This window comes from Bombina bombina, chromosome 6 (genome assembly GCF_027579735.1).
Source record: "Bombina bombina isolate aBomBom1 chromosome 6, aBomBom1.pri, whole genome shotgun sequence".
In the NCBI taxonomy this organism is placed as follows: Eukaryota; Metazoa; Chordata; class Amphibia; order Anura; family Bombinatoridae; genus Bombina; species Bombina bombina.
In genome coordinates this window covers 1,015,109,091-1,015,121,525 of record NC_069504.1, presented here as the reverse complement: position 1 = coordinate 1,015,121,525, position 12,435 = coordinate 1,015,109,091, and the positions used below count along the sequence as shown (strand labels likewise).

Below are 12,435 nucleotides of genomic sequence, written 5' to 3'. Positions count from 1 at the left end.
ATTATGTAAAAACAAATCTATACCTATATCTATAGGAATAACTATATATATATATATAAATATTATAGTCCTTTGCAATTATATATATATATATATATTGCAAATATACCAAATATCTTTGATCCCTACTTTTTTTATGAATATTTATATGAAGTCATATAAGTGTATGTGCGTGTGTGTACATATCTCAGCATGTAAGTCTGTGTGTATATTTTAATTTATTTATGTTGTATTTTTTTTTATTTCCTACCCCTTTACCTTGCTATTTAATAGGCGCCAGGTTACATTACTGTGCAATACCCGTGCAAATTAACACACCCACAATGATCTTATATCATACGCAAATGTTAGCACACCACTTGTACTCCTTAATGTAGAAAAAGTACTGTTTTTTGGAAAAATTTCAGTACCCTATAATTGGGATTTTTGGATGTTGCTGTAGCTGACATAACTGAATGAATTTTCATGAAACTTTGCATGCTGATAGCTTTAATTTGATCTAAAGATCTTTGTCATAATAACATTTTTTATTTTAAAGTTATTTAATTCAAATTAGCTTTTGTTTTGCAGCTTCCCACAGTGCTAGTTGTGTGCCGTTACAAATGTTGTCACCTGACACGATCAGTAACAAAGACAAACATGATTACATTAGAGACCATCCTGGATAATCATCAAACTACTTCAGAAGTCATTTGCACATCATCAGACATCATCAGGCTTGTAAAGTCATCAGCTAAGGTAAATAATTCTGGGTGATGACTACAGAATGATTAGCAGATTAGCAGATTACCTTACTGATTACTTTACAAGCATGAACAGCCTCTAGAATAATCTCATTTAAATATTTTGGCCTAAGGGCATTCTTCAGGTTGGCTTCTGATGACTTGTCGGAAGTCATTGATTACTTCAGAATGACTCCAGGAAGATCATCCTTTTTGACTAAGGTAGAAGTCTTCTTTTCCAGCAAATTATCAATTTAGCTGCACTGCAGGTGTCTTTCATCAGGGGTAGCCTATTTCTGTGTTTGCCTCTCTAGACCAGTGATTTTCAACCTTTTTTTTGCCGTGGCACACTTTTTTACATTACAAAATCCTGCGGCACACCACCATTCCAAAATTTTACAAAATAACACATTGTAGCCTAATACAGTGTATATATATATATATATATATATATATATATATATATATATATATATATATATACACATACACACACTGTACTGTGCTGTCATGCCATGCCTCCTACAAACTATACATGACATATTGACATTCATTCACAAACAATCATAATGATTGTCTGTGAATGAATGTCAATATGTCATGGTTGTAAATGATGCCTGATGAGCCTGTCACATACCTCACAATATTTCTGAAATCTGAAAGAGGGACACCCCCGCACTGGGAAAAGTCCCCCTCCCATTAGTCATCATCTCACTCAAAATAAAAAAACTGCCCAGAATAAAAAACAAGCAAAATGTAAAAAATATGTCACACTGTTGTCAGTCTGCCGCGGCACACCTGAGGATCTCTCATGGCACACTAGTGTGCCGCGGCACACTGGTTGAAAAACACTGCTCTAGACTACTAAGGGCCCTATTGTCAAAAACTCTAAAGCCTGGAGAGAGAGATTATAGCTCAGACTTCAAAAGACTCACTTAAAATGGCATACATCACTTGAAAGTGATGCAACATAACTTTAAAATGCTGATATAATATATTTTGCAAAAGCGTCATTAAACCTTAAAAATAATGTTCTATAATTCTGCACATAGTGCAGAATTATATAACATTATATTAGCCTTATCTGTATTAAACTGTATTAAACGAAATATTCCCTTTTAATTTAAAAAAAACTCGGCTGTTTTACAGACTCGCTCTCTGCTCTCTGCTGAGCGGGTCTGTTTTATTCACACAGCGCATCGGGCCAGCTGTATAGCCACAGCCCGGCCCGACCGCGCCATAACACAAAGTGCAGCTCGCTCCTGCTGTCAGACAGAGCAGGAGCGAGCTGCACTTTGTGTTATGGCGCGGTCGGGCCGGGCTGTGACTATACAGCTGGCCCGATGCGCTGTGTGAATAAAACAGACCCGCTCAGCAGAGAGCGGGTCTGTAAAACAGCCGGGGGTTTTTAAAATTAAAAGGGAATATTACGTTTAATACAGATAAGGCTAATATAATGTTATATAATTCTGCACTATGTGCAGAATTATATAACATTATTTTTGAGGTTTACTGTCCCTTTAATGCCATTTTCAAACACTCTTTGGAATCCAACCCATTTTGACAGTTCCTGAAAACTCTGCACATTTGAATTATATAGGTTAGCTCTTTAAAAAAAGAGGAATGTAAACAACATAATTTGCAGCTACATAATAAGAGTGACATGGGAGTGTAATCAGGGTGGTTTGACTGGGTTGCATATGGTGGAGTTGGGATGCTCTAGTTAGTAGCAAGACAGGGGACAAAGTGAGGGGTGGCTGGGCAGTCCTAATAAAGATTTAGATGGACTTAACTGTCTTAATAAAAGGAAAAGAAAAAGAGGAGGGCAGAGCTCCCAAACGGTAACAATCTTACACAATTTAAAAAATAAGAATGATTGGGAGATTAGTTGTTGCTATTGCAACCTAGCAACCAAATATAGCCCTTTGAGGCTTTCCATAAAGCTCTTATTCTTTCTGAAGCTTATCGACTCACCACTCACATTTATAATCACAAACACACGCACACACTGAGTTGTACACACAGACTTACATGCTGAGATATGTACACACACGCACACATGCTGACATATATACACACAGATTTACATGCTTAGATATGTACACACACGCACACATGCTGACATATATACACACAGATTTACATGCTGTAATATGTACACACACGCACACACATGCTGACATATATACACAAAGACTTACACGCTGAGATATGTACGCACGCACATGCTGAGATATGTACACACAGACTTACATGCTGAGATATGTACACACAGACACACATGCTGACATATATACACACAGACTTACATGCTGAGATATGTACACATGCACACACATGCTGACATATATACACACAGACTTACATGCTGAGATATGTACACACACACATGCTGACATATATACACACAGACTTACATGCTGACATATATACACAAAGACTTACACGCTGAGATATGTACACATACACATGCTGACAAATATACACACAGACTTACATGCTGACAAATATACACACAGACTTACATGCTGAGATATGTACACACACGCACGCACATGCTGAGATAAATACACACAGAGTTACATGCTGAGATATGTACACACACGCACATGCTGAGATATGTACACACACGCACGCACATGCTGAGATATGTACACACACGCACGCACATGCTAAGATAAATACACACAGAGTTACATGCTGAGATATATACACACACGCACGCACATGCTGAGATATGTACACACACGCACGCACATGCTGAGATAAATACACACAGAGTTACATGCTGAGATATGTACACACACGCACGCACATGCTGAGATAAATACACACAGAGTTACATGCTGAGATATGTACACACAAGCACACACTTGCTGACATACAGTATACACACACAGACTTACACGCTGAGATATGTACACACACAGACTTACACGCTGGATCAGGTCCGCAAGATCGTTATTAAATAGGCCTCATAGACTTACATGCTGAGATATGTACACATACACATGCACATACTGACATATATACACACACAGACTTACATGCTGACATATATACACAGACTTACATGCTGAGATATGTACACACACACACATGCTGAGATATATACACACAGACTTACATGCTGAGATATGAACACACACGCATTCACATGCTGACATACAGTATACACACACAGACTTACATGCTGAGATATGTACACACACAGACTTACATGCTGAGATATGTACACACATGCTGACATATATACATACAGACATGCTGACAAATATACACACAGACATACATGCTGAGATATGTACACACACACGCACATGCTGAGATATATACACACAGATTAAATGCTGAGATACGTACACATACGCACACATGCAAATGCTGACATATATACATACAGACTTACATACTGACATATATACACAAAGACTTACATGCTGAGATATGTACACACACACACACATGCTGAGATATATACACACAGACTTACATGCTGAGATATGTACACACAAACACACATGCTGAGATATTGTCAGGGTTTTTTCCCTGTTGTGTTTGCCATGTGCTGCTGGCAGCCATTTTACTCACCTCTCTTCATGACTATGGTTCATTGTGGGGGATGCTGCTCCTTTCCTGCACTTCCTTTTATGGCCAGACTGGTGTGCATCATCCATGTGAGACAGGATGCAGTCTCAGAATTGTGATGTCATTACTTATTGTTTAAAGGGCCTCTGTTCAGTATGCTTTGCCTTTGCGTTGTCTCAGACCTGTTTGTGAGAGTTCCTGTGTATTACCTGGCTGTCTGATGTCCTTCCTGGTTCCTGATCCCTGGCTTGTTCCTGACTCTGCTGTTTTCCTTGTTACTGATTCCGGCTCGTCTGACTAGTCGCTTTTGCTCCTGACTCAGCTCGTCTGACTACCAGCTCTGGTTTTGACTCCTAGCTTGTTATTTGACTTGTGGACTTTTTATTATTTTTTGCTATTAATAAAGGTGTGATTATTTTTGCACTTCTCGTCTCAGTCTGATTCCTGGCACCCTGACATTACACAAAGGCCATGAATCCTGATGCTGCTAATTATCCACCTTTACCTGCCATCATTTCGAGGATGGATGTACAGGATCACCACTTGGATCTATTTGCACTAGCCCTGCAAACCCTGCTGACTCGCACTGCACATTTGGACCAAAGTGTCCCGCAAGTTATGGCTGCTCCTGTTTCCGCTGCTGCACCTATGCCTACCAGGAGCATGTCTGGTTCTGCAACTCTACCTCAGCGATATGGAGGCGATCCTATTCAGTGCAGAGGGTTTTTGAACCAGGTGGGCATTTACTTTGAGATGTTACCTCAGGCGTTTCCCTCTGACAGAGCTAAGGTGGGATTTCTCATCTTGTTACTGACACAGATCTTGCCTGGGCTAATCCCTTGTGGGAGACTAATAAACCTGTGATTTCAAATTACCCTGAATTTGTGGCCTTCTTTCAGAGGGTATTTGATTTTCCGGCTCGCTCCTCCTCTGCTGCTAAACGACTCATGTCCATTCAGCAAGGTACAAGATCTGTTGCTCAGTATGATATTGAGTCCCGTACGCTTGCCGCAGAGGTAGGTTGGAACAATGAAGCCCTTGTTGCTGCCTTCTTTCATGGGCTCTCTGAGGCGATTAAAGACGAAGTTGCTGCCAGAGATTTACCAGAGGATCTTGAGGCATTGGTGTCTTTTTTGTTCCTAATTGACATCATAATCAGAGAGAGGCCCTCTTTCAAGGAGCGCTTGCGGAAGCCTCCTGTTTCGTTGTCTCCTACGTGTTCGTTCCCACCCATGCCTCCCTCTCCTCCCATGCCTCCTGGTCCCGAGTCACCAGGTACTGCTGAGCCGATGCAGTTGGGATTCACGTGTCTCTCCGTGTCGGACAGGGCCTTTAAGAGGAGGGAGGGGCTCTGCCTCTATTGTGGGTTACAGGGCCACCTTTTGAAGTCTTGTCCTACACAGCCGGGAAATGCTCACACCTAACGTCCTGTTGGGGGCAGACCTTGGGTGGATTATCCTCGTCCCCGGAACCACTTAAGGAGAAACCTTTGGTCACGGTTGTCCTTTCCTGGGTGGACTCCTCCATAGTGACTCAGGCTCTTGCTGACTCCGGTGCTACGGGCTATTTCATTGACAGTGCTTTTGTATCAAAGCACTCCATTCCTGTTTTGCCTCAGTCCGTTCCGCTTGCTATTGAGGCCATTGATTGCAGGCCCCTTCAGCCCACACTCGTTACTCACGAAACTGCTCCGTTGTCCATGTCTGTTGGGGTTCTCCATTTTGAAACCCTCCAGTTCCAGGTGATAAACTCTCCGCATTTTCCGGTTATTCTGGGTTATCCCTGGCTCTAAAAGCACAATCCCAGTCTCGACTGGCGCAGGTCCGAAATTTTGTCGTGGTCCCCGCAATGTATTTCCACTTGTCTTCGGAAACCATTTAAAGTCTTGTGCACTTCTTCGGTATCTTAATTGCCAGAGGAGTACCGTGAGTTCCTAGACGTGTTTGACAAGGTGTGTGCCGGTACGTTGCCTCCTCACTGGTCTTACGATTGTGCCATAGACCTGCAACCCAGAGCGATTCCTCCTCCGGGCTGGGTGTACCCTCTGTCTGTTGCAGAGAATTGCGCTATGGAGGATTATGTTGCCGATGCTTTGTCGTGGGGAATCATCCGCAAATCCTGCTCTCCTGCAGGGGCTGACTTCTTCTTTGTGAAGAAAAAGGGTGGCGAGTTAAGACCATGTGTCGATTACCATTAAGAATGCTTACCCTATTCCGCTCATTACGGAACTCTTTGACCGCCTCAAGGGAGCTACGGTCTTTACTAAACTTGATTTGAGAGGAGCGTACAATCTCATTAGGATTAAGGAGGGCCACGAATGGAAAACAGCATTTAACACCAGGAGCGGGCATTATGAGTATCTTGTAATGCCCTTTGGCCTATATAATGCTCCTGCTGTTTTTCAGGAATTTATTAATGATGTCCTACGAGATATGTTGCAACAGTGTGTTGTGGTGTACTTAAACAACATCCCCATACACTCACCCACACTTGAGGCTCATTGTTCTGATGTTACACGGGTTCTTCAGAGACTATGAGAGAATGGCCTGTTTTGTAAATTCGAGAAATGTGAGTTCCATCAGACTCAAGTAACCTTCCTAGGTTATGTTATCTCCATTGCAGGGTTCTCCATGGATCCTGACAAGTTATCTGCAGTTCTGAAGTGGCCTTGCCCAGTTGGTTTTCGGTCTATTCAACATTTTTTGCGGTTTGCCAATTACTATAGAAAGTATATTAAAAACTTTTCTTCTTTGGTCCAACCTATCACAGACATGACCCGTAAAGAGAATGATCCACTCCATTCGTCACCTACTGCCATTAAGGCCTTTGATAGTTTTAAAACTGCCTTTGCTGCCGCTCCAGTTCTGGCTCATCCTAACCCTGTCCTACCTTTTGTTCTTGAGGTCAATGCGTCTGAGACTGGAGTAGGTACCCTCTTGTCTCAACGTCCTATGCCTGACGGTTCCTTGCATCCGTGTGGTTTCTTCTCTAAGAAATTGTCTCCAGCGGAGTGCAATTATGAAATTGGCGACAGGGAATTACTGGCCATAATTTTGGCACTCAAGAAATGGAGCCATCTTCTCGAGAGTACTAGCGTGCCAGTGCTCATTCTTAATGACCACAAGAATTTAACTTATCTATCTGAAGCAAAACGTTTGTCGCCCCGACAGGCCAGATGAGCGCTATTTTTGTCTCGGTTTAATTATGTGGTCTCCTACCTTCCTGGTAGTAAGAATGTTAGGGCTGATGCCCTCTCTCAACAATTTTCGCCTCTGTCCAAGGAGGAGTCTGTACCTACTCCTATTATACTTCCTGACCATATTTTGGCTACCATACATACTAATTTGACTTCTCCCTTGTGGGAGGAGATCCTGGCTGCACAAACCAATGCACCTCCTGAGAAACCTAGTGGTAAGTGCTTTGTTCCTGAGAATCTTCAAACTAAACTTTTGCACACTTACCACTATCCTAAAGCCGCAGGTCACCCAGGCAAGAACCAAATGATTTGGTCTGTCACTCGACAATTCTGGTGGCCAGGTCTTCGTTCTGATGTTGCTGCATATGTTGCCTCCTGCTCAGTTTGTGCAAAGAATAAGACTCCTTGACATCTTCCTGTGGGTCTTCTTCAACCTATTGCTAATGGTGAGCGTCCTTGGAAACATCTTTCCATGGACTTCATTGTTGAGCTCCCTGTTTCCAAAGGCAATACTGTTATCCTGATGGAGGTTGACCGTTTTTCTAAAATGTCACATTGCATTCCCTTGATGAAGCTGCCTACCGCTCAGGAGCTTGCTTCAATTTTTGCCCGGGAGGTCTTCTGTTTACATGGGTTACCCAAGGAGATAGTGTCGGACCGGGGTAGCCAGTTTGTCTCCAGATTTTGGCGTTTCTTTTGTACTCAAATGGGGATCCAGCTTTCCTTCTCCTTGGCATATCACCCTCAATCCAATGGGGCTGCGGAACGGTCTAATCAAGCTCTGGAACAATTCCTCCGTTGCTATGTCTCAGATCACCACAATAATTGGTCTAAACTGTTACCTTGGGCAGAGTTTGCTCGTAATAGTGCTATTAATGCTTCCTCCAAGTTATCCCCGTTCATGGCGAATTATGGGTTTCATCCATCCTTGTTGCCCAATTCATTCATGTCTCAAGGTATTCCGGCTTTGGAGGAGCATCTACGGCAACTCCGTTCCACGTGGGTGCATATTCAGGATTGCCTTCATCGTTCTCTGCAGCGCCAAAAGTTCCATGTGATCGTAGGCGTCTGCCCGTACCTTCCTACCAGGTTGGTGAGAGAGTTTAGCTGTCCTCCTGCAACTTGAACCTTTGTGTGCCTTCCAATAAATTGGCTCCCCATTATGTTGGTCCTTTTCGAATACTCCCGACAGGTTAATCCTGTGGCCTACCCTCTTGACCTTACTCCTGCTATGCGCATCTCCAATGTTTTTCATGTCTCCCTCTTGAAACCATTGGTTTGTAATCAGTTTACCACTGTGTTGCCTCGTCCCCGTCCCATCTTGACAACCATGAGGAGTATGAGGTCAGCAGCATTATTGATTCTCGTATGTCCAGGGGCCGTGTACAGTATTTGGTTCACTGGAGGGGCTACGGTCCGGAGGAGCATTCTTGGGTTCCCTCCTCTGGGTGCCCTCCTCCGTGCCTTCCATGCCCGTTTCCCCAATAAGCCTTTTGTCCTCCTGCGGGGGAGGGGTCATTGAGGGGAGGGTACTGTCAGGGTTTTTTCCCTCTTGTGTTTGCCATGTGCTGCTGGCAGCCATTTTACTCACCTCTCTTCCTGACTATGGTGCATTGTGGGGGATGCTGCTCATTTCCTGCACTTCCTTTTATGACCAGAATGGTGTGCATCATCCATGTGAGACAGGATGCAGTCTCAGAATTGTGATGTGATCACTAATTATTTAAAGGGCCTCTGTTCAGTATGCTTTGCCTTTGCGTTGTCTCGGACCTGTTTGTGAGAGTTCCTGTGTATTACCTGGCTGTCTGACATCCTTCCTGGTTCCTGATCCCTGGCTTGTTCCTGACTCTGCTGCTTTCCTTGTTCCTGTTTCCGGCTCGTCTGACTATTCGCTTTGGCTTCTGACTCAGCTAGTCTGACTACCAGCTCTAGTTTTGACTCCTGGCTTGTTATTTGACTTGTGGACTTTTTATTATTTTTTGCTATTAATAAAGGTGTGATTGTTTTTGCACTTCTCGTCTCAGTCTGATTCCTGGCACCCTGACAGATATGTACACGCACACAAATGCTGACATATATACATACAGATTTACATGCTGACATACAGTGTATACACAGCAACTTACATGCTGAGATATGTACACACACACATGCTGAGATATGTACACACACATACGCAAATGTTGACATATATATACACACAGACTTACATGCTGAGATATGTACAGACACAGACGCAAATGCGGACATATATACATATAGACTTACATGCTGACATATATACACACACAGACTTACATGCTGAGATATATACACACGCACGCACATGCTGACCTATATACACACAGACTTACATGCTGAGATATGTAAACACATGCACGCACATACTGAGATATGTACACACACGCATGCACGCACGCAAATGCGGACATATATACATACAGACTTACATGCTGACAAATATACACACAGACTTACATGCTGAGATATGTACACACACGCACCAACATACATGATGACATATATACACAAAGACTTACATGCTGAGATAGTACACTTGTATTTTTATGTAAAATACAAGATATACACAAACAATACTCCTCTTTTATGCCATTGCTGCTAAATCACCACCTCCAAGTCAATACTGACACTTTCAAATGATACAGATGGAACATATAAAGACATAGTTAAACACACGCGCAGACACATTTACAAACAAACACACACACATATACACAGGCATACACACATACACACACACACATATACACAAGCATACATACAAAAACATATACATAAACACAGATATACTGTACATATACATAAACATACACATATATACAGAGACATATATATAGATATACAACCCCAATTCCGAAAAAGTTGGGACAGTTTGGAAAATGCAAAAAAAAAAGTCAGTAGAAAATTCAATTCACCCTGTACTATATTGAAAACCCATTCAGCTAGATTACGAGTTTTTGTCGGTAAGACTTGCAGTGCTAACGTGCAGTATATGCTCACCGCTCACCTACAAACAACGCTGGTATTACAGGTTTTTTTAAACCCGGCACTTACTGTAATACCAGCGCTGCTTACGGTAGCGGTGAGATGGCTAAACGTGCTCATGCATGATTTCCCCATAGGAATCAATGGGGCTGATTCGGCTGAAAAAAAGTCTAACACCTGCAAAAAAGCAGCGTTCAGCTCCTAACGCAGCCCCATTGATTCCTAAATACATTTTATGTCTACACCTAACACCCTAACATGAACCCCGAGTCTAAACACCCCTAATCTTACATTATTAACCCTTAATATGCCACCCCCGACATCGCCGACACTTACATTATATTTTTAACCCCTAATCTGCCGCTCCGGACACCGCCGCCACCTATATTATACTTATGAACACCTAATCTGTCGTCCCCAACATTGCCGACACCTACATTATAGTTATTAACCCCTATTCTGCCGCCCCCAATGTCGTCACAACCTACCTACAATTATTAACCCCTAATCTGCCACCTCCAGCGTCGCCGCCACTATAATAAAGTTATTAAACCCTAAACCTAAGTCTAACCCTAACCCCCCTAACTTAAATATAATTTAAATAAATCTAAATAAAAACACTATTATTAAATAAATTATTCCTATTTAAAACTAAATACTTACCTATAAAATAAACCCTAAGATATCTACAATATAACTAATAGTTACATTGTAGCTATCTTAGGGTTTATTTTTATTTTACAGGCAACTTTGTATTTATTTTAACTAGGTTCAATAGTTATTAAATAGTTATTAAAGGGACACTGAACCCAAATTTTTTCTTTTGTAATTCAGAAAGAGCATGCAATTTTAAGCAACTTTCTAATTTACTCCTATTATCAATTTTTCTTTGTTCTCTTGCTATCATTATTTGAAAAAGAAGGCATCTAAGCTTTTTTTGGTTTCAGTACTCTGGACAGCACTTTTTTATTGGTGGATGAATTTATCCACCAATCAGCAAGGACAACCCAGGTTGTTCACCAAAAATGGGCCGGCATCTAAGCTTACATTCTTGCATTTCAAATAAAGATACCAAGAGAATGAAGAACATTTGATAATAGGAGTAAATTAGAAAGTTGCTTAAAATTTCATGCTCAATCTGAATCACGAAAGAAAATTTTTGGATACAGTGTCCCTTTAACTATTTAGTAACTTCCTAGTTAAAATAAATACAAATATACCTGTAAAATAAATCCTAACCTAAATTACAATTACAGCTAACACTACACTATAATTAAATAAATTACCTAAATTAACTACAATTAATTACAATTAAATTAAATAAACTAAATTACGAAAAAAAACTCACTAAATTACAGAAAATAATAAAATAATTACAATTTTAATTACACCTAATCTAATCTTCCTAATAAAATAAAAAGCATTTAAATAATATTTAAGTTAAGGGGGTGTTAGGGTTAGGGTTAGACTTAGATTTTGGGGTTAATAAATTTAATATAGTGGCAGATTAGGGGTAAATAAATGTAGGTAGGTGTCGGTGATGTTAGGGATGGCAGATTAGGGGTTAATAATATTTAATTAGTGTTTGCAAGGTGGGAGTGCAGAGGTTTAGGGGTTAATACATTTATTGAAGTGGCGGCGATGTCCGGTTAGGCAGATTAAGGGTTACATTTTTTAATATAGTGTTTGCGATGTGGGGGGGGGGGCCTCGGTTTAGGGGTTAATAGGTAGTTTATGGGTGTTAGTGTACTTTTTAGCACTTTAGTTAAGAGTTTTATGTTACAGTGTTAGCCCATAAAACTCTTAACTACTGACTTTTAAATGCGGTATCAGTCTTGACAGGAGAGGCTGTACCGCTCACTTTTTCCAAGACTCGTAATACCGACGTTAGGAAAAGCCCATTGAAAAGATAGGATATCCAAT

General features: G+C 41.3%; 1 long non-coding RNA gene across 1 annotated transcript in view; it reads left to right on the top strand.

Annotated features, from left to right (window-relative positions):
- LOC128662417 (uncharacterized) overlaps window positions 1–12,435 on the top strand; it is a 152,554-nt gene that overhangs the window by 65,348 nt on the left and 74,771 nt on the right. The gene's annotated exons all lie outside the window — the stretch shown is intronic.